This window comes from Pseudophryne corroboree, chromosome 4 (assembly GCF_028390025.1).
Source record: "Pseudophryne corroboree isolate aPseCor3 chromosome 4, aPseCor3.hap2, whole genome shotgun sequence".
Classification (NCBI taxonomy): domain Eukaryota; kingdom Metazoa; phylum Chordata; class Amphibia; order Anura; family Myobatrachidae; genus Pseudophryne; species Pseudophryne corroboree.
This window is the reverse complement of record NC_086447.1, coordinates 828824336-828846240: the sequence shown is the minus strand read 5'-3', so window position 1 is coordinate 828846240 and position 21905 is coordinate 828824336. Positions and strand designations below refer to the sequence as shown.

Below are 21905 nucleotides of genomic sequence, written 5' to 3'. Positions count from 1 at the left end.
ACTAGGAAAACAGTAAGACCGCTATGGCAGACAGCAGTGAACAATAGTATGTACTCTCCAATTTAAAAATAAATTTGTAGTTTCTACAAGCAACTTAATAAGAGTTCTATGGGAGTGATCGTGAAGTACAAGATACATTATGCTGCAGGGAGCCTTAGAGAACATGCGTTCAACAAAAAGATTGTATCTGTATTTCCACAAATGAAATTGTTAATCAATACATAATCCTTTGCATTAAATTATCTAATATATTTAATACATTTTTATAATCGTTTCAACTGATTGTTAGAATTAGCAGTCAGAGATATAGCAAACACTACAAAAAAAAAAAAAAAAGTAATAGATGGAGTCCAAAGTAATAATAAAGCTTATTGTATAGGATCAGTATAAAGGAAAAAAGTCTACCTCATAGGTTCTCAAACTCAGTCCTCAGGACCCTTAACAGTTAATGTTTTCCAGGTCTCCTCACAGACTCATACAGTAAGTGAAAAATTAGCCCCACCAGTGAATACACCTGAGCACCTGCGGGGTGACCTGGAAAACGTGGGCTGTTTGGGGTCCTGAGAAGCACTGGTCTACTGTATCTCATGACATCTGAAGAAATCAACCTGTATGCACACAGTGTAATACTAGGGGCCTAAAGCACACCTGACTACCCATTCTGCCAATCCAATATTTGCTTCATGGCCAGCAATCTTACGCACTCCACCCACAAATCATGGAATGGAGAGGATTTTTAACCTTGGGAATTTGGTAGAAATGTCAAATTATGAATTGGAAGAATGCTCTCTTTCATAAGAAATTAAGAACACTTTCTGGAACAATGTAGGGTAAGAGAACACTTATTACGGAGAGCAAATACAGCTCAAGTACTCAGTACACATTTACCATATATAGGCGCCTGTATATATGACAATATTCTGACGGGCCCAGCCAACAGCAACCTCCAGATCTCCCACAGTCCTCTAATAAATGCCATTGCAGTTTAAATTCGAATAGAACAACAATCTTAGCACAATACTGGAACATAGCAGGGATTTTATTACACTAAATTTAATTAAGACCTTAGACTCAACATTTTTACTGTGAAATTCCACCCCATCCTCCAGAGCAAGAGTTTGGATTGACTGAAGGGGATTCAAAGGGATTACTACCTTGGACGCAGTGCCGTGGAATGCTTGCCACTGTACCTGGTTACACTGGTTTACATTTACCCTGGTCTTATTTTCTCACACTGAAGCATCTACACTGTGCATGAGGCCTACAGTGCCCTCGATAGGAATGAACATTACCTTATATAGTTGGCAGATTCTGTTGCACTTTACAATCGGAACAAACAAGTAGCATATGATAGAGTAACACTCAGTGTATTCAGGAATAAAAATGAAATAAAAATAAAGTCAGCAATATAATTATATTTTGATGCTACAAAAATAAAATCATTTAATATTTTAAGATCAAAAGTGTTTTCTAATCAAAAATAAAAAGGGTTTTATTATTAGACGTGGTGATGAGAAAATAATTTTGAATTCAGAAGCCAGTCCACCAAACTAAAGAGCCAGGAAAGATGGACTACCACTCACGTCAACACAAAAGACTACCAAAAGTTACTGGGCTTTAATTATGTATAAAACAAGTGTATAGTAATTTGTAATGAAGACAGCTATAATCTGTATTGTACTGAAGGTGGCGGGCAAATCACTGTGGTGGATAAAGCGGAATACTCAACTGAGACAGCACTGACTAAAGTAATGAATGATCTGGTCACTGCTAAGTCTGAAGGTAATTACTCACTATTTATTCTCCTAGATCCCTCTGTTGTTTCTGACACTGTTGACCAGTCTCTTCTCATACAAACACTACAATCCCTAGGTCTTCAGGACACAGCGCTTTCTTGGTTCTCATCCTATCTATATAATCACTCTTCCAATGTTCACTTCTCTGAATCTACCTCCTCTTCGCTACCTCTAACGGTTGGCCCTTTACTTTTATCAATCTATACCAGGGATGTGCAGTCAGGGGAGGCAGAGCCTCACTTATCATAATGATTAAACAATACAAAGAAGATATTTAAACCACAGATTCTGGGCTGGATGTAAGGACGCCTGAGATCGCCGGAGTTGCGAGATACCGGCCGATCTTAAAGGCTGACACCTCCAGGTGAAGATGCTGTATAATAAAAAATGAAAACATTAAGGGCCGGATTCAAATGTTAATGTGCCCCCTATCTCCCGCTGAAAGTGACAGGAGATAGAGGAGCGATATTCAAATATTCCCCATTTTCGCCCCTATCGCGCCCAGTACAGTCGGGTTTAGGCGCGCAAAGCCCCTAAACCCGACTAAACTAATGGGCGCGATCGTGAAAAGACTCGTTTGGGCGTGCAAACAGGTCTCTTCACACACATTTCAGCTCGCTACCTCGGGGGGTAGCGAGTTGAAATTAAATTGTCGCGCCCGTCGGCAGTAACATTAGAATACCGCCAGCGGGTGCGATTGCGGCCGGGAGGGGGGAGCGCACATTTGAATCCGGCCCTAAGTATCTTGTTTCCATTTTAATATTTTCTTTATAGGCGGACTACAGGTGCCAGCGGGACTTTAAAGTCCGGGCATGATGGCACTTTGTGGTTCTCCAAGTGCCGGAATGCTGGGGCAGGCCGCAGGTAAAGAACAAAATTATAACATAAACCCTGCACCCACCGCCACCAGGGGTGCGGGGCATAGCACTGCGCTATCAGCCCAGTGCTGGTGTTGTTCTGGAAGGAAAACCCCATTTTATTTTTTTGGGTCCCCACTTTCCGAGGAATTCCAGCTCTGAGCTAACCAGTTTGGGGTGGTTAATGTGATGGCAGGGAGACCCCACACTCTGAGCTAGATGCACCATTGCGTGGAGAGTGAAAAAATGGAGAAAGAAAACGCACCAGCCAATCAGCTCCTAACTGCTATGTCACATGCCCTGTTTGAAAAATTACAGCTAGATGCTGGTTGGCTAGTCATTTATCACTTTCCATTTTATCACTCTCCAAGCGATGATGCATTTAGACCTGAGTGTCCCACCAGCTATGGCATTATGCCCCTCACCGCACGCCACCCTCTTGGCAAACTAATCAGTACTTTTGAACTTCAGCATCATTTGCACGTGAATCTAAATCTACAGATCTGTCCTCTTACATACTTGCTGCAGTCAAGCTAAAAAGCCATAAAAGTCGAGCTGTGGCGGGACTCCGTAGTACCGAGCGTTTTTTTTTTGGTGTTTTTTGTTTCTGCGAAAATGTGTTTTAGACACGAAGTAATATACTAGGGCGCACAAGCTAATTAAAAAGATATGCAGCATGCCTATATTCTGTGTGTAATTGTGGCTCGGGATCAGTATGATTTACCGACAGACACAATACAGACAGTCATAATCCTGACAGCCATTGACCTACAGTCAAAATACCGACACGGTCAAAATACCAACATTCATTATTCCGACATGTTCAAAATGCTGGCACAGTCAGAATACTGACACTTCAAATGCTGACATGTCAAAATACCGACATGAGTTTTTATGTTTTTTTGGGTGTCAATGTCAACATAGGTCGACATGGACACCGTCTAAGTGTAACATATCCCCTCGCGAGGCTCGCTGCGCTCGGCACACTATTATATTCCCCCTCCAGGTCCACTTGAATGGTAAAGTATGAACAAGTATGTTTAGGGGTAAAAATTTAAAAAAGCATGTCGGCATTTCAAATGTCGGTATTCTGACTATGTCGGCATTTTGAACATGCCAGCATAATGGATGTCGGTATTTTAACGGTCGGGATTATGACAGTCGGTATTGTGTCCGTCGGTAAATCAACTGCTACCCTTGTGGCTCTATCTGCATCCGAAATGTCACGTTACAGTGTTTTACATCGCAGGCGGGGGCGATCGGCGTGCCTGTGCGTGCCTGAGCCTCGGCCCGCCGCCGAGCGTATATAGACGTTCCCATTTACTTTGAAAAGGGCGCATGCGCTTCTACAACGCATACATGCACCGTTTGCTCCCGGTGGTCCGCCTCGCTGGGCGCGCCCAGGCACAGACGGAGCCATGATTAGTGTGGCTCCATCGGCAGCATGGAATTTTGTATGCAAATACAGTTGCAGTCACACACAAAATATAGGAATGTTGCATATCATTTTAATCAGCAGAAGCTACTCGTGCATTCTATTACAGCTCTGCACTACCAAGTCACACGGCACTCACGCATTACATGTGACATTACTTGTAGCGCACGGAGCAAAGACACAACTGTACCTATCCTCCCCAGAATTGTCACCGATCTGTATTGGACCAAGTCACTGAATGCCTTCCTGACGTTTCATCTTAGATGTCATCTCGTCAACTCAAACTTAATATTTCCAAAACAGAATTAATTAGATTTCCACCGACAAATAGTGGTTACCTACCTGATATCTCTATCACTGTTAATAACTTGACAAATCAACCCTACCCAGCAAGCTCACTGCACAGGTATCATCCTCGGCTCTGAACTGTCCTTCGTTTTCCACATTCAATCTGACTCAAAATCATGTTACATGCATCTAAACAACATCAAAATATGACCACATCTTACACAAGACACTGCAAAAACTCTACTCCATGCTCTCATTATCTCCCGCATTGATTATTGCAATAGTCTCCTTACTGGTCTTACCAAAAACTAACTCTCATCGCTACAATCCATTTTGAATGCAGCTATGAGGCCAATCTTCCTTGCTAAACGCTCATCGTCTGTGGATCCACTCTGTCAGTCCCTCCATTGGTTACTGGTATTTTACCGTATTCAATATAAAATACTTTAACTTACATACAAGGCTATCAACCAAACTACACCAACATACATCTCTTCGCTTATCTCAAAATGTCTCCCAACCCGACCTCTTCAAACTTCACAAGATCTATGTTTCTCATGCACAGTCATTACTCGCTCCCATTCACAAATCCAGGGCTTTCTTCAGGCTGCACCCACTCTGTGGAATGCCCTCCCACGCACAATAAGACTCTCTTTAAGTCTACAAACCTTCAAGTGTTCCCTGAAAACTCTCCTCCTTGGGCAAGCTCATCAAATTTCGGAACCGCCCACATAACCTTCACAAACTATCCAATCCAATTACATCCCCTCTATATAGTCCACAGATATCCTCAAATGTTTTCCTCTTTCTTCACTTTCACATCCTCCTGACCCCTGGCCAACATTGCTGCGTGACTATATCATACAGCCCACCAAGAACATTTGCAGTATGGCTGGAACATTTTGCAATAAATAACACCTATTCTTGTGTTTCAATGCCTATTTTCCTTATAGATTGTAAGCTTGCAAGCAGGGCCTTCCGGCCACTGTGTCTGTCTGTTATTACCCAGTTTTGTTCTATCACTGTTATTTTCAACGCAATATGCTATACAAGAAACTGGTAATAATAACAATTATAATAACAAGGCAAACAGCTAACATTAATGATATAAAAATGCTAATAACCAGTTTTGCATTTGACATGCATTTTCATTAGCCTTTTTTTCAATTAACGTTTATTAGAAAAAAGTATGCTAACAAGGGTCGTCGCAAGAAATCGATGTCCGAATTTCTTTGATGGGGACTCCTAAAAATTAGCCAATTGGTGTAAAAATGAGATTGTCAAAGTCTCAGCTTGATCGGATAACGTTAAGACCTGCCTCATCAGCTCTAAAGTATTAAAAATACAGCTATTTTTCTTAAAAAATCGTGGGTTTTCCTCTATAAAATTAGAACGTTTATACGAGGAAAATGTTTTTTTTTTTAGTTTTGTAGAGAACGTTCCTGGCTTCAATCTTCACTCCCACAACTTGTTTGACAAACGTACAGATCGAAAGATATATGGGTTTTACGTGGAGCGGACCTGGAAATTCAACTTTTTCAAGAAAATTTAAAAATTTGCGTAAGTTGATAATTTTCTCCAAGAATGTTTTTCTACTACTATTGAGTTATATAGCATCAAATAGTTCAAGTAAGATGGTTTTTAATAAACAGATTTTCAACCAGGTAGGTGAAAAGGAGTGGGAAAGTTTGGGGGAGGGGGAGAAAAAAAATATTGACAATCGAATCAATTATTTATTATAATCAAACCATAATAAATGTAAAACATTGAACTTAATTATTACATAAACAATCTCCAGAAATAGCAAGTAGTAACATCAGAACAGGTTTTATTTTCACATTTTCACAACAATGAAATAGGTAGTAGGTCGAATTGGTAGTTGGATTTGTCAGATTGAGCCACCAGAATCAAGTAGGTGGTACAGGTTTTGAGAGGGTAGATTTCATTGTGTCTGGGAATAATTTTCGACATTCAGCAACTACTTGCAAAACATACTGCTTGTGCTCTTCATCTTTTCTTATGCTCGTATTGTAGTCTTGAATTAATTTGAAACCCCTTTCGGCTGTGTCGTTTTCAACCCTGAAACGTTAGACAATTCCCTGTCCCTTAAAAAAATCTAGGTTTTCATTCCAAACATCCAGATCGGAATGTAAAAAATTTGTTGAAATGTTGAACCTTTTGAAGAAGTTGAATGTTAGTGGTGTAATAAAGTAATCAACGTCTTTGTCCAAAAAAGAATGAGCTTCTTTCAAAGCAATTTGGGCTTTAACGGTCCTATCTTCTTGTATGTTTTATTCCTCAAACTCAATGAGCTTGCTTAGCTTATTATCATCACCACCACTGTTTTGCTGAAAAGACAATAGTTTTGCAGCCATCTTTATTTTGATCTGTTTGTCTAAAGTTTAATCATTAAAAGCGAAAGCAACTTGCTCTGGGTTCAAATACCACAAATGATTTATAAGTTTAGACAATGCCACCTTTGAAATGTCTCCATCAATTTTTTCATAATGAAGGTTTTAAACAACTGTAAACAATAAAAATATTACAAAAGATATACATTTAAAAAACTTATATTGAAACATTACTTTGATGGGTTTGAATGCAAAGAATTCAAAGAACAACAAAAGTATCGCTAAAAAGTAATTTTATCAAGTTAATAGTAAAAAAAAAAATTTTTTTTTTTTTTAAAGTCGATTTTCTGGGTCCGGACCACGATAAACCCATATATCTTTCGATCTGTAAGTTTTTCAAACAAGTTCTGGGAGTGAAAATTGAAGCCAGGAACATTCTCTACAAAACAAAAATAAAAACACGTTTCTAGGATAAACCGTTCTAATTTTATAGCGGAAAACCCGCCAATTTTTTGAGAATAATACCTATTTTTTTTATAATTTAGGGCTGGTGAGGCAGGTCTTAACGTTATCTGATCGAGCTGAGACTTTGACAATCTCATTTTTACACCAATTGGCAACTTTTTAGGGGTTCCCGTCGAAGATATGACAAAAAAAAATATTTCCCCCTATGTATTGCAACCACCCTAATGCTAACAATAGCAAAGGGTACTTGGCCTAAGCCATATGATGTTTTTCTGAAAGGGTTTCATACAAGAGTTGGAAAAAGCTGCATTTTATTAATACAACCCCATTTCCAGCCACTAGAGGGAGCCCCTCCTGCAAACAGAGAGAGGCTAATGTAACAGCAGTTTACAGTACATAAAGCAAGTAACATACCCCTGGATATGGACACCAAGTAATCATTACAGCATTATTTAAATGTAAACATGCATTTGATAATTGGAAATAGTTTTTTTCCTGCACTTGCTACCAGGACAAGGGAGATTTTACACTCTGTAGTTTAATAAGCAGCATGAATTCCATGTTATCTTTGTAAAGCCACTAATTTTAAAATAGAAGATGATCCAGGGGGTATCCGAATAGTCTCGAACATTTTTGGGCATGGAAAATGGTGTGTTTTTTTGCAATTTTTTCCCCCTCCATTTCTGGCCAAAAACACATAGGATCCGCGAAAAGTCACGTACCAAAGTGTTCTCGCGGCCACAATCGGGTAAAAAAAAAATGCAAGCTTATCGCGGATTTCGTTTCTCCTGCTTGAGCCCTGGGTGAGGTAATTAACAGTGGTAAATTGCTGGGACTATTTGGATAACGCCCTTAATATGATATGCTGTCGCTAGACTTGAGAGAGCACAAGTGGGCCAATTCTGAGTCGGACACAGAGCGGTAGGGTTTGCACTAAGCCTGGTTTACTACCCTATGCTAATGTTGGGAACCATGTGGCATCACACTGGAAGCCTCACCGCCCACAACCACAAATCACCATGCACCTGCCCTCGCTAGGTGCATGAGATCCATCTGAAACAGGCTTCCTTTCTCCTATACAACAATCAGAATAGCATGGAACGTAACGCGCCCACAGCACTCACACAAGACAGAATTGTTCCAGGTGATAGCATTGTCGCCACCCAGTTCCTGCCTCAAATCGTGCAATGTGAGACCTTGGCAAAGTTCCGTTTGACAGAGAAATACAAAAAAGGAGATTTATGGTAGACTTACCAAAGTTAAATCTCTCTCTGCTAGGTACACTGGGTTCCACAGGGAATACATCGGGGTGTAGAGTTGGATCTTGATCCAGAGGCACCAACAGGCTAAAACTTTGACTTCCCAGGATGCATTGCATGGCCTCCTCTATAACCCTGCCTCCGGTCACTGGAGCTCAGTTTCGTTAACCAGTCCAATGCAGTAGCAGGTAATAGAGAAGGCAGATGTTAATCACATAGAACCACATTCTCACAACAGGAGAAGGGACCAGCGGCTAATGCCATACAAACCCAAAGAAGCTAAGTTGCGTCAGGGTGGGTGCCCTGTGGAACCCAGTGTACCTCGCTGAAAGAGATTTAACTATGATAAGTCTACCACAAATATCCTTTTCTGCAGCGGGGTACACTGTGTTCCACAAGGAATACATCGGGCACAAGAACCTGGCGTCCAAAGGAAGCATCCTGGGAGGCAGAAGTATCAAAGGCATAAAACCTAATGAACGTGTTCACTGACCATGGACCAAGGACCATGCAGCCGCCTTGCACAACTGTTCAGCCGACGCACCTTGACGGGACGCCCAAGGAGGTCCAACAGACCGATTAGAATGGGCTTTGATAGCTGCAGGAGCTGGAAGACCAGCCTGTGCATAGGCTTGTGCATTCACCATTCTAATCCATCTGGTCAAGTTCTGCTTGATCGCAGGCCAGCCACGTTTGTGAAAACCAAAAAGTACAAAAAGGGTATCGGACCTCCTAAGAGAAGCAGTCCTGTTCACGTAAATATGGAGAGCCCATATCACATCCAAAGAGCGCTCTTTGGAGGACAAACCAGAAGAGATAAAAGCCGGAACCACAATCTCTTGGTTAAGATGGAAAGATCACACCACCTTAGGTAGATAACCGGGACGACTTCTTTTTTTTTTTTTTAAACACATTTTATTGGATGGATCATGAAATAAGTACAATGATAACGTAACAGAACACCCGAACATCTTGGGTGCTTAAAGAGCAGATATAATTACAGTGAATTGTTACAACAACAGAGTAGATCCGATTTTTGTTTTTGGTGTTTTCCCATGTTTAGAGATTCAAGTCAAAGCATAATAGATGGGAAACTCTCGGCAACGGGGTGGCCTTCCGTCATAGAGAGTCAGCAGAGGAAAAGAGAGGAAGAGAGTTCTCAGATAGCGAGCAGGAGGGAACCGGAGAGCATAGGAGGCTGGGCACCTCCGGTTGGAGAGAAGAGAGGGGGGAGTAGAGAGAGGGTGGTGGGGTGGAGGGGTGGCCCTCGGGGGCAGGGGGTGAGCGCGGCTTTGGCATGCTGTGTCAGGTTATAAATGGGGAGGGGGCCTGTTGTAAAGTTAGCCACGGGGACCATACTTTATCAAATCGCTTCGACGTGTTACGAATGACTGCAGTCATGTATTCCATTTTGTGGATATACCATATCCGGGAAATTATCACCGGCATTGGTGAAGGGGTCGGGTTCTTCCAGTCTGTGGCAATTTGGCAAGTCATTGCCGAAACTATATGTCGGAATAGTTTGTTTTGGTGTCTATTGAGGGTGGGAAGAGTCATGGGGAGCAAGAAGTATTGGGGATCGGAGGAGATGGAGGTGTCAAATAGGCGCGAAAGCAAAGTGATGAGTTCACCCCATATTTTATGAATTTTGGGGCAAGCCCACCAAATGTGTAAGAATGAACCAGTGTCCGTACAACCCCTCCAGCATCCATCTGGGGTGCCGGGGAACATAGTATGCAGACGGGCAGGGACATAGTACCATCGGTAGAGTAATTTATAGATATTTTCTTTAATTCTTACACATATGGAGCTGGAAGCCGCATTGTCCCATATATCTACCCAGTCCTCATTGTCTATAGTAAATCCCAGTTCCTTTTCCCATGCTGACTCGTGAGGGGCCCGGGATGTTGTGGGGAGGTCGTCCAGGAGGGCGTATATATCTGATATGAGGCCTTTAGTGTTGGTGCGTTTCCAGCTAATGTATTCGAAGGGGGATAGGTGTCTGTGGAGAAGGGTAGTGGTAATGGTGGAGTGGAAATGTCTAATTTGCAGATAGCGAAAGAAGTCTGATGAGGGGATTACTGTTCCTTCACGGATATCTGTGAATTGTGGGAAAGTAGCTGTGGAGGTGATATCATTAACATATAGTATACCACTCGAGCGCCAAGATGAATGCGTGGCTCCACTCATGCCTGGCGGAAAGGCTGGGTTGTGAAATAACGGAATTAGCAGAGACGGGTATGGGGCCAAGCTGAACCGTCTGTTTGTCAGGTCCCAAGTCGCTAAGGAGCGACTTACTACAGGGTGCGATAAGGCCGCACGGGGACGCCGGTTCCGGTGTAGCCACAATAGAGAGGATAGCGTGGCTAGGCCTGTCTCCTACGCCTCTATCCCCACCAAGACCTTCCGTGTCCCGCCCTCGTTGCACCATTGTGCACATTGAGCGAGTTGCGCAGCATAATAGTATTTCTTAAAGTCCGGGATACCCAGTCCGCCTCCTCTGGAGGGGCGTTGGAGCAGTTTAAGTCTGACTCGGGGACGTTTATGGTTCCAAATAAAAAGGGAGGATTGGCGTTGTAGGGTCTTGAAGACGTAGGTAGGGACGTAGATCGGGAGGGTCTGAAATAAGTACAGGAGTCGGGGGAGCACGCTCATCTTAACGGAGTTAATTCTGCCTATCCATGATATAAAATAACTGGACCAATCCACCAAGTCCTCCTTAATTGTCTGTAATAAACGGGGATAATTTGCTTGGAAAAGTTGGTGGTGATGGTGGGTCAAGAATACACCAAGGTATTTAATTTTCTTGGTGTGCCAGTTACAGGGGAGGGTAACTTGAAGGTCCTGTTTAAGAGCTGCCGGGATATAAAAGTTGGAGGACCTCTGTTTTGTTCACGTTTATTTTATAGCCAGAGAGTTGTGAGTATAAATTGGTCTCGGAAAGAAGAGCGGGGAGAGATTGGGCTGGGTCAGTGAGGGAAATCAGGACGTCGTCAGCATATAACGCTATCTTGTGTTCGGAAAGGCCTGTAGATATTCCATGGATAGCACTGTTATTACGGATCCTTGCTGCTAGGGGCTCCATGACTAGTGCGAAGATTAAAGGGGAAAGGGGGCATCCCCTGCCTGGTACCATTCGTGATTCCAAAACTGGAGGAGGAGACACCGTTAACCATAACCTGGGCTGACGGGGAACGGTAGAGTGCTTTGATTCCCTCTAGAAAGTTTCCGGAGAATCCCATTTTGTCAAGGACTGCAAAGGCAAAAGACCACGATATGCGGTCGAAGGCCTTCTCCGCGTCGAGAGCCAAAATGAGAGAGGGAAGTTTCCGTTTTTGGATTGAATATATTAGATCTATTGCCCTTCTGGTGTTGTCAGACGCCTGGCGTCCAGGGATGAAGCCAACCTGGTCCGGGTGGACCAGGCCGGGCATCAAGGGACCCAGACGGTTAGCTAGTATTTTCGCGTATATCTTCAAATCAACATTCAGTAATGAGATTGGTCTGTAGTTTAAGCAACTAGTCGGGTCTTTGTCAGGCTTTGGGATTACCACTATGTCTGCCCGGGTCGTCTCCGGTAGGAAGGAGGCTCCCTCGAGGATACCGTTAAATAGGGAGGTCAGGTGTGGTGCCAGTTCCTTCGCGAAGAGTTTATAATATTGGGCTGTGAAACCGTCCGGCCCTGGAGCAGCCGACGAGCGCATAGATCGTATGGCGGCTATTGTCTCCTCCTCCGAGATTCGACTATTAAGGGCTTCCAATTGATTGTCAGATAGGGTTGGGAGGGGGGTGTCAGATAAGTATGAGCGCACTCCCCCAGATCCGTCAGGAGAAAGCAGGGGCGGGTCAGGTAGGTTATAAAGGGAGCTATAAAACAGGCGAAAATCTTCGGCCATCAGTTCAGGGTCATATGTATAGGTTCCCCTTTGTGACGAGTACAATTTATCTATTGCGCCCAGTGCCTGCTTACGACGAAGTTTGTTGGCTAGTAGGGTATCTATTTTATCCATTTTGTCGTAAAACCGTTGTTGCAGTTTCCGTAGAATTAGTGCCGCACGGTTGGATAGGAGGGTGTTTAGTTGTCCCCGGAGGGAATCTATCTGAGTGAGTAAAGAGGGATCGGGGGATACTTTGTGTTTGGATAGTAAGGTGGCTATTTCTGATTCAAGGGAGGCTATCTCCTGTGCGGCTTTTTTCTTAATTGCCGACGATTTTGCTAACAGGGTGCCGCGGATCGTAGCTTTGTGGGCTTCCCAAAGGGTATTAAATGGGATGTCAGGAGACATATTTTCGGTGAAATAGTGTGTGATCGCTAATCTAGTTTCCTCTAGTGCAGAGGGGTGTTGTAGAAGCGAGTCGTTAAGACGCCATTTGTATTTCCTATGAGGCGCTCGGTGTATATCTATGAGGAGGTAGACCCCCGCGTGGTCCGTCCAAGTCAGTGGTGTAATGCCCGTATCCGAGATTAGTGGCACTAGGGCAGAGGAGATGTGGATCATGTCAATCCTGGAGTAGTGTTGATGTGGAGCTGAGAAGTGCGTAAAATCTTTGATGTGGGGGTGTTGGGAACGCCAAGTGTCACAGAGGCCGTGGAGTTTCATGATGGCGGTAAGTGTGCGGGAAGCCCGGGGGAGAGTCGTCATAGAAGCGTGGGGCGGAGGGCTGGATCTATCTAGCAAGGGGTCAATTATGGTATTAAAGTCGCCACCCTTGATAATGCTTCCCTGTGCTTCTCGTGATAGGCGTTTGGAGAGAGAATCAAAGAACAGAGATTGGTCTTGATTGGGGGCGTAGACGGAGACCAAAGTGAGAGCCTTAGAACGGAGGGTACCCATTACCATAAGGAACCGTCCATCTGGGTCTATCACTGTCCTGGAATGGATAAACGGGATATTACGATGAACTAAGATGGCCACACCCCGTTTTTTACAGTCTGCTGAGGCAAAATAGGACTGGGAGAACCATTTGCCCATCAGCCGGGTGTGGGGACCGGTGAGGTGTGTTTCCTGTAGGAATGCTATGTCGACTTTCTCGCGTCTGCAAGCACTCAGGAACACGGTACGCTTCCTAGGGGAGTTCAGGCCATTTACATTGACCGAGAATATTTTAAGAGACATGATTATTTACGTGGGGGAGTATGGCGCGTTGCCGGGTATGGTCCAGCAAGGTACAATTTGTGCCAGGCGAAGGCCACCCCTCCAGGCCAAGCGAGAGAGGGAGCGGGGAGGTCGAGTAGAGGCCACCAGAAAAGAGAGAAAAGGAAGAACATAGAGAAGAAGAAGAAGAAATACCCCAAATGGGGAAACATCCCTGTGTTTGTGGGTCCCATTCAGGGGCCGCACGGGGAAAGCATCGAATAAGTAACATTATTAACAACAGTAAGGGATTATGGGGGGGCAACTGAGCTACCATGTGAGAGGGTGTGAGTCTCCCGGGCCACAAGGACTGAGGATGGCTATAACCATTTTACATTTATGGCAGACATAATAGAATATAGGACTCTGAGAACTGTGTCCAGACAACAAAAACGCTAACATAAAAACAAAAATAGGGAGGGGGAGGGGAGGGCAGGGGGGGAGAGAATTTGGAAAGAGGGAAGAGGGAAGGGAGAGAGAGAGGAAGAGAGGAGAAAAAAAAAAAAGGGGGGGGGGGGTTACGGAGAGGGAGGGGGGGGGGGGGGGGAATACCACAGGGGTGTAAACAGTCATACCTTGATTATAATAAGAATTTACTTACCGATAATTCTATTTCTCATAGCCCGTAGTGGATGCTGGGGACTCCGAAAGGACCATGGGGAATAGCGGCTCCGCAGGAGACTGGGCACAAAAGTAAAAAGCTTTAGGACTACCTGGTGTGCACTGGCTCCTCCCCCTATGACCCTCCTCCAAGCCTCAGTTAGGATACTGTGCCCGGACGAGCGTACACAATAAGGAAGGATTTTGAATCCCGGGTAAGACTCATACCAGCCACACCAATCACACCGTACAACTTGTGATCTGAACCCAGTTAACAGCATGATAACAGAAGGAGCCTCTGAAAAGATGGCTCACAACAACAATAACCCGATTTTGTAACAATAACTATGTACAAGTAATGCAGACAATCCGCACTTGGGATGGGCGCCCAGCATCCACTACGGACTATGAGAAATAGAATTATCGGTAAGTAAATTCTTATTTTCTCTAACGTCCTAGTGGATGCTGGGGACTCCGAAAGGACCATGGGGATTATACCAAAGCTCCCAAACGGGCGGGAGAGTGCGGATGACTCTGCAGCACCGAATGAGAGAACTCCAGGTCCTCCTCAGCCAGGGTATCAAATTTGTAGAATTTAGCAAACGTGTTTGCCCCTGACCACGTAGCTGCTCGGCAAAGTTGTAAAGCCGAGACCCCTCGGGCAGCCGCCCAAGATGAGCCCACTTTCCGTGTGGAATGGGCTTTAACAGATTTTGGCTGTGGCAGGCCTGCCACAGAATGTGCAAGCTGAATTGTACTACAAATCCAACGAGCAATCGTCTGCTTAGAAGCAGGAGCACCCAGCTTATTGGGTGCATACAGGATAAACAGCGAATCAGATTTTCTGACTCCAGCCGTCCTGGAAACATACATTTTCAGGGCCCTGACTACGTCCAGCAACTTGGAATCCTCCAAGTCCCTAGTAGCCGCAGGCACCACAATAGGCTGGTTCAAGTGAAAAGCTGAAACCACCTTAGGGAGAAATTGAGGACGAGTCCTCAATTCTGCCCTGTCCGTATGAAAAATTAGGTAAGGGCTTTTATAGGATAAAGCCGCCAATTCTGAGACACGCCTGGCTGAAGCCAGGGCTAACAGCATTACCACTTTCCATGTGAGATATTTTAAGTCCACAGTGGTGAGTGGTTCAAACCAATGTGATTTTAGGAATCCCAAAACTACATTGAGATCCCATGGTGCCACTGGAGGCACAAAAGGAGGCTGTATATGCAGTACTCCCTTGACAAACGTCTGAACTTCAGGAACAGAAGCCAGTTCTTTTTGGAAGAATATTGACAGGGCCGAAATTTGAACCTTAATGGACCCTAATTTGAGGCCCATAGACAGTCCTGTTTGCAGGAAATGCAGGAAACGACCCAGTTGAAATTCCTCTGTAGGGGCCTTCCTGGCCTCGCACCACGCAACATATTTACGCCAAATACGGTGATAATGTTGTACGGTTACATCCTTCCTTGCTTTGATCAGGGTAGGGATGACTTCATCCGGAATGCCTTTTTCCTTCAGGATCCGGCGTTCAACCGCCATGCCGTCAAACGCAGCCGCGGTAAGTCTTGGAACAGACATGGTCCCTGCTGGAGCAGGTCCTTTCTTAGAGGTAGAGGCCACGGGTCTTCCGTGAGCATCTCTTGAATTTCCGGGTACCAAGTCCTTCTTGGCCAATCCGGAGCCATGAGTATAGTCTTTACTCCTCTCCTTCTTATGATTCTCAGTACTTTTGGTATGAGAGGAAGAGGAAGGAACACATACACTGACTGGTACACCCACGGTGTTACCAGAGCGTCCTAAGCTATTGCCTGAGGGTCCCTTGACCTGGCGCAATATCTGTCCAGTTTTTTGTTGAGGCGGGACGCCATCATGTCCACCTTTGGTTTTTCCCAACGGTTCACAATCATGTGGAAGACTTCTGGGTGAAGTCCCCACTCCCCCGGGTGAAGATCGTGTCTGCTGAGGAAGTCTGCTTCCCAGTTGTCCACTCCCGGAATGAACACTGCTGACAGTGCTATCACATGATTCTCCGCCCAGCGAAGAATCCTTGCCACTTCCATCATTGCCCTCCTGCTTCTTGTGCCGCCCTGTCTGTTTACGTGGGCGACTGCCGTGATGTTGTCCGACTGGATCAACACCGGCTGACCCTGAAGCAGAGGCCTTGCCTGACTTAGGGATTTGTAAATGGCCCTTAGTTCCAGGATATTTATGTGAAGTGACGTTTCCATGCTTGACCACAAGCCCTGGAAATTTCTTCCCTGTGTGACTGCTCCCCAGCCTCTCAGGCTGGCATCCGTGGTCACCAGGACCCAATCCTGAATGCCGAATCTGCGGCCCTCTAGGAGATGAGCACTCTGTAACCACCACAGGAGAGACACCCTTGTCCTTGGAGACAGGGTTATCTGCTGATGCATTTGAAGATGCGATCCGGACCATTTGTCCAGCAGATCCCACTGAAAAGTTCTTGCGTGGAATCTGCCGAATGGAATCGCTTCGTAAGAAGCCACCATCTTTCCCAGGACCCTTGTGCATTGGTGTACTGACACTTGGCCTGGTCTTAGGAGGTTCCTGACTAGGTCGGATAACTCCCTGGCTTTCTCCTCCGGGAGAAACACCTTTTTCTGTACTGTGTCCAGAATCATACCTAGGAACAGCAGACGTGTCGTCGGAATCAGCTGCGATTTTGGAATATTTAGAATCCATCCGTGCTGTCGTAGTACTACTTGAGATAGTGCTACTCCGACCTCTAACTGTTCTCTGGACCTTGCCCTTATCAGGAGATCGTCCAAGTAAGGGATAATTAAGACGCCTTTTCTTCGAAGAAGAATCATCATTTCGGCCATTACCTTGGTAAAGACCCGGGGTGCCGTGGACAATCCAAACGGCAGCGTCTGAAACTGATAGTGACAGTTCTGTACCACAAACCTGAGGTACCCTTGGTGAGAAGGGCAAATTGGGACATGGAGGTAAGCATCCTTGATGTCCAGAGACACCATATAGTCCCCTTCTTCCAGGTTCGCTATCACTGCTCTGAGTGACTCCATCTTGAACTTGAACCTTTTTATGTAAGTGTTCAAGGATTTCAGATTTAAAATGGGTCTCACCGAGCCGTCCGGCTTCGGTACCACAAACAGCGTGGAATAATACCCCTTTCCCTGTTGTAGGAGGGGTACCTTGATTATCACCTGCTGGGAATACAGCTTGTGAATGGCTTCCAATACCGCCTCCCTGTCGGGGGGAGACGTTGGTAACGCAGACTTCAGGAACCGGCGAGGGGGAGACGTCTCGAATTCCAATTTGTACCCCTGAGATACTACCTGCAGGATCCAGGGGTCCACTTGCGAGTGAGCCCACTGCGCGCTGAAATTCTTGAGACGGGCCCCCACCGTGCCTGAGTCCGCTTGTAAGGCCCCAGCGTCATGCTGAGGACTTGGCAGAAGCGGGGGAGGGCTTCTGTTCGTGGGAAGAGGCTGTCTGCTGCAGTCTTTTTCCCCTTCCTCTGCCCCGGGGCAGATATGAGTGGCCTTTTGCCCGCTTGCCCTTATGGGGACGAAAGGACTGAGCCTGAAAAGACGGTATCTTTTTCTGCTGCGAGGTGACTTGGGGTAAAAAGGTGGATTTTCCAGCCGTTGCCGTGGCCACCAGGTCCGATAGACCGACCCCAAATAACTCCTCCCCTTTATACGGCAATACTTCCATATGCCGTTTGGAATCCGCATCACCTGACCACTGTCGTGTCCATAATCCTCTTCTGGCAGAAATGGACATCGCACTTACTCTTGATGCCAGAGTGCAAATATCCCTCTGTGCATCTCGCATATATAGAAATGCATCCTTTAAATGCTCTATAGTCAATAATATATTGTCCCTGTCTAGGGTATCAATATTTTCAGTCAGGGAATCCGACCAAGCCACCCCAGCACTGCACATCCAGGCTGAGGCGATTGCTGGTCGCAGTATAATACCAGTATGTGTGTATATACTTTTAAGGATATTTTCCAGCTTTCTATCAGCTGGTTCCTTGAGGGCGGCCGTATCTGGGGACGGTAACGCCACTTGTTTTGATAAGCGTGTGAGCGCCTTATCTACGCTAGGGGGTGTTTCCCAACGCGCCCTAACCTCTGGCGGGAAAGGGTATAATGCCAATAACTTTTTAGAAATTAGCAGTTTTTTATCGGGGGAAACCCACGCTTCATCACACACCTCATTTAATTCATCTGATTCGGGAAAAACTACGGGTAGTTTTTTCACACCCCACATAATACCCTTTTTTGTGGTACTTGTAGTATCAGAAATGTTCAAAACCTCCTTCATTGCCGTGATCATGTAACGTGTGGCCCTACTGGAAAATACGTTTGTTTCCTCACCGTCGACACTGGAGTCAGTGTCCGTGTCTGGGTCTGTCGACCACCTGAGGTAACGGGCGCTTTAGAGCCCCTGACGGTGTTTGAGACGCCTGTACAGGTATTAACTGATTTGCCGGCTGTCTCATGTCGTCAACAGTCTTTTGTAAAGTGCTGACACTATCACGTAATTCTTTCCATAAGACCATCCAGTCAGGTGTCGACTCCCTAGGGGGTGACATCACTAACACAGGCAATTGCTCCGCCTCCACATCATTTTCCTCCTCATACATGTCGACACAACGTACCGACACACAGCACACACACAGGGAATGCTCTGATAGAGGACAGGACCCCACTAGCCCTTTGGGGAGACAGAGGGAGAGTTTGCCAGCACACACCAGAGCGCTATATATATACAGGGATAACCTTATATAAGTGTTTTTCCCTAATATAGCTGCTGTATATATTTATATGCCAAATTAGTGCCCCCCCTCTCTTGTTTTACCCTGTTTCTGTAGTGCAGGACTGCAGGGGAGAGTCAGGGAGCCTTCCTCCAACGGAGCTGTGAGGAAAAAATGGCGCCAGTGTGCTGAGGAGATAGGCTCCGCCCCTTTTTCGGCGGCCTTTCTCCCGCTTTTTTATGTAAAAATTGTCAGTGGTTAAATACATCCATATAGCCCAGGAGCTATATGTGATGTATTTTTTGCCAAAAAAGGTGTTTTTATTGCGTCTCAGGGCGCCCCCCCCCAGCACACTGCACCCTCAGTGACCGGAGTGTGAAGTGTGCTGAGAGCAATGGCGCACAGCTGCAGTGCTGTGCGCTACCTTATAGAAGACAGGACGTCTTCTGCCGCCGATTTTCCGGACCTCTTCCGTCTTCTGGCTCTGTAAGGGGGACGGCGGCGCGGCTCTGGGACCCATCCATGGCTGGGCCTGTGATCGTCCCTCTGGAGCTAATGTCCAGTAGCCTAAGAAGCCCAATCCAATCCACTCTGCACGCAGGTGAGTTCGCTTCTTCTCCCCTTAGTCCCTCGGTGCAGTGAGCCTGTTGCCAGCAGGTCTCACTGAAAATAAAAAACCTACTTTAAACTTTTACACTAAGCAGCTCAGGAGAGCCCCTTAGCCTGCACCCGTCTCGTTCGGGCCGAAAAATCTAACTGAGGCTTGGAGGAGGGTCATAGGGGGAGGAGCCAGTGCACACCAGGTAGTCCTAAAGCTTTTTACTTTTGTGCCCAGTCTCCTGCGGAGCCGCTATTCCCCATGGTCCTTTCGGAGTCCCCAGCATCCACTAGGACGTTAGAGAAAACAGCATTAACCGAGGATAGTTACGATACTGGTCTTTGAGCTGAGGCCGAATTCTCCACTGCTCTCAATCATTTCGAGTTGTGGAAGCGCGGCATCGTCAGTTCATGCACTATGCACGTCGGGGGGGATTTCCCCTGTTCAGGGGGGATCCTTGTCCACATTGCGCTGTCGGGTCACCCGCGCCCAATCAGGAAGAGGGGGCTGAGGGTGTGGCGGTTTAGATGATGAGGCCGCCATGTCGTCTTCAGCTGATGTTGGGAGGAGATCTAGCTTTGCCAACAGTTCCAGTCCTTGGGTTAGGGTCTTGACCGAGTGGATAGTGTTATTAACCGAAACGTGTAAATGGAAGGGGAATCCCCATCTGTATCTGATCTGGTGTTGTCGCAGGATCCGGGTGACCGGCTAAAGGTCTCGCCGTTTTTGGATGGTGGAGGGTGCCAGGTCCTGAAAGATCTGCAACTGCGTGCCTTTGAACAGGATCTCCGATGAGTCTCGAACGGAGGACAAAATTTTCTCCTTTGAGCGGAAGTAATGGAAACGGACGATAACATCCCTGGGCGGTTGGGCGGGAGATGGTTTTGCCCGGAGTGCTCTATGTGCCCTGTCGCAGAGGCATTCTTCGACCGTAAGGTCCGGTACCAAGTGTGTGAAGAATTCTCTCAAGAATGTTGGTAGCGATGGGCCGAGGACCGATTCTGGAACGTCGCGTATGCGCAGATTATTTCTACGCGAGCGATTTTCTTGGTCCTCTTGTCGCTCCTTGAGGGTCTCCATCTAGCGAGTTCACTGTCAATGCGATGTTGGGAGCGGCAGAGATCGTCTGTCTTTGTTTCCAATGCGTCCGTCCGGTTACCGAGATCTGTAAGGTCCGATTTAAATTCAGCTATAGCGTTCGAGAGTTCCTGCTTGAACGCGGACTGCACTCCCTCCAGTAGGCTCGACATGACCGCCTGTATCTGGGGATCGATACCAGCTTCCGAGAAACACGGGGAGGGGGGGGAGCCTGCGGCCATGGCGGGGTTCTGTGGGCCCTTGGTCTTTGAGCCAAAGAAGTTGGTCGGAGCTTGTGTTGCTTTTTTGTTTTTGGACATAGTGGTATGTATCAAACAAGGAGGATAGGAGTGGGGGTAAAAAAGAAAAGGGGAATAAAAATTATTGATGGGAGGACACAGGCGAGAGCCCGTTTAATGAGCAAGTAATCTGGTCAGGTCCGATCCTCCAACCGCGGGGCTGGGGTGCCAGAGTGTTATATATGGAGTCCGACCATTTAGCTATGGCACATGTAGTATATTATTATTTTTGCGTTAAATCATCTTGCGAGTCGTCTTAAGGATAGGACTGGGATGTATGGATCCGAATGTCATAACGCTGAGACCGCGTCTTTTCCAGGCGCCAGCTCCGCTGTCGGGGCAGATCGCAGTCCAACCCCCTAATCAGTGGCCCGGTCACTCATGGTTGGTATTAAAGCATTTCCATAGCCGTCGCCGGCGGCGGTGTAAACAGAATCTGGACTCCTGCCGAGGTGAGGAGTGTGTGGTATAGTGCGGCTTTTCTTTACTCTGACTGGGTGCCAGAAAGTAAAATGGTGACTCTGGGTTCCTGTCGTGGGTTTTTTATGGAGCAGGAGTGCGGATAAGAAATAGGTGGTAACAGCAGGTACTCACAATATTCCAGGATGGCTGGGTGCTGAAGGCAATGCAGCCTTTTTTGGCTGTGCTGTAGAGACTTCTATGGTTGTAGGTGTGCACAGCTTTTCCCAGTTAAAGCTCCAGGATTCCAAGATGGCCGCCGCAGCATTTATGGAGCAGCTTCCCTCCTTTCACCCCTTATAGGGCTGCCTGTGGCACAGAAGCTCCCTGAGGGTGTTGTGGGGTGTCCAGCCACGCTTATGGGGAAGATCCGAGGTCACTGGGAGCCCGTCGCGGCCGCGTTTCGCTCCCGGAGCTCACGGCCGGGTCGTCCCCGAACTCTAGGCCCCGGCTGCAGGGTGCGTAATAGGCCGCGGCGGCCGGAGGTAGCGGGGGGGCCGCAGGCCCGTTTCAACAGTCGCACAGCTCCGCTGGAA

The 21905-nt window shown here is 46.4% G+C and overlaps 1 protein-coding gene across 2 annotated transcripts in view; it reads right to left on the bottom strand.

Moving 5' to 3' along the window:
- The window catches only part of TASP1 (taspase 1), a 547122-nt gene that overhangs the window by 327314 nt on the left and 197903 nt on the right, over positions 1-21905 (bottom strand). The window lies entirely within an intron of this gene.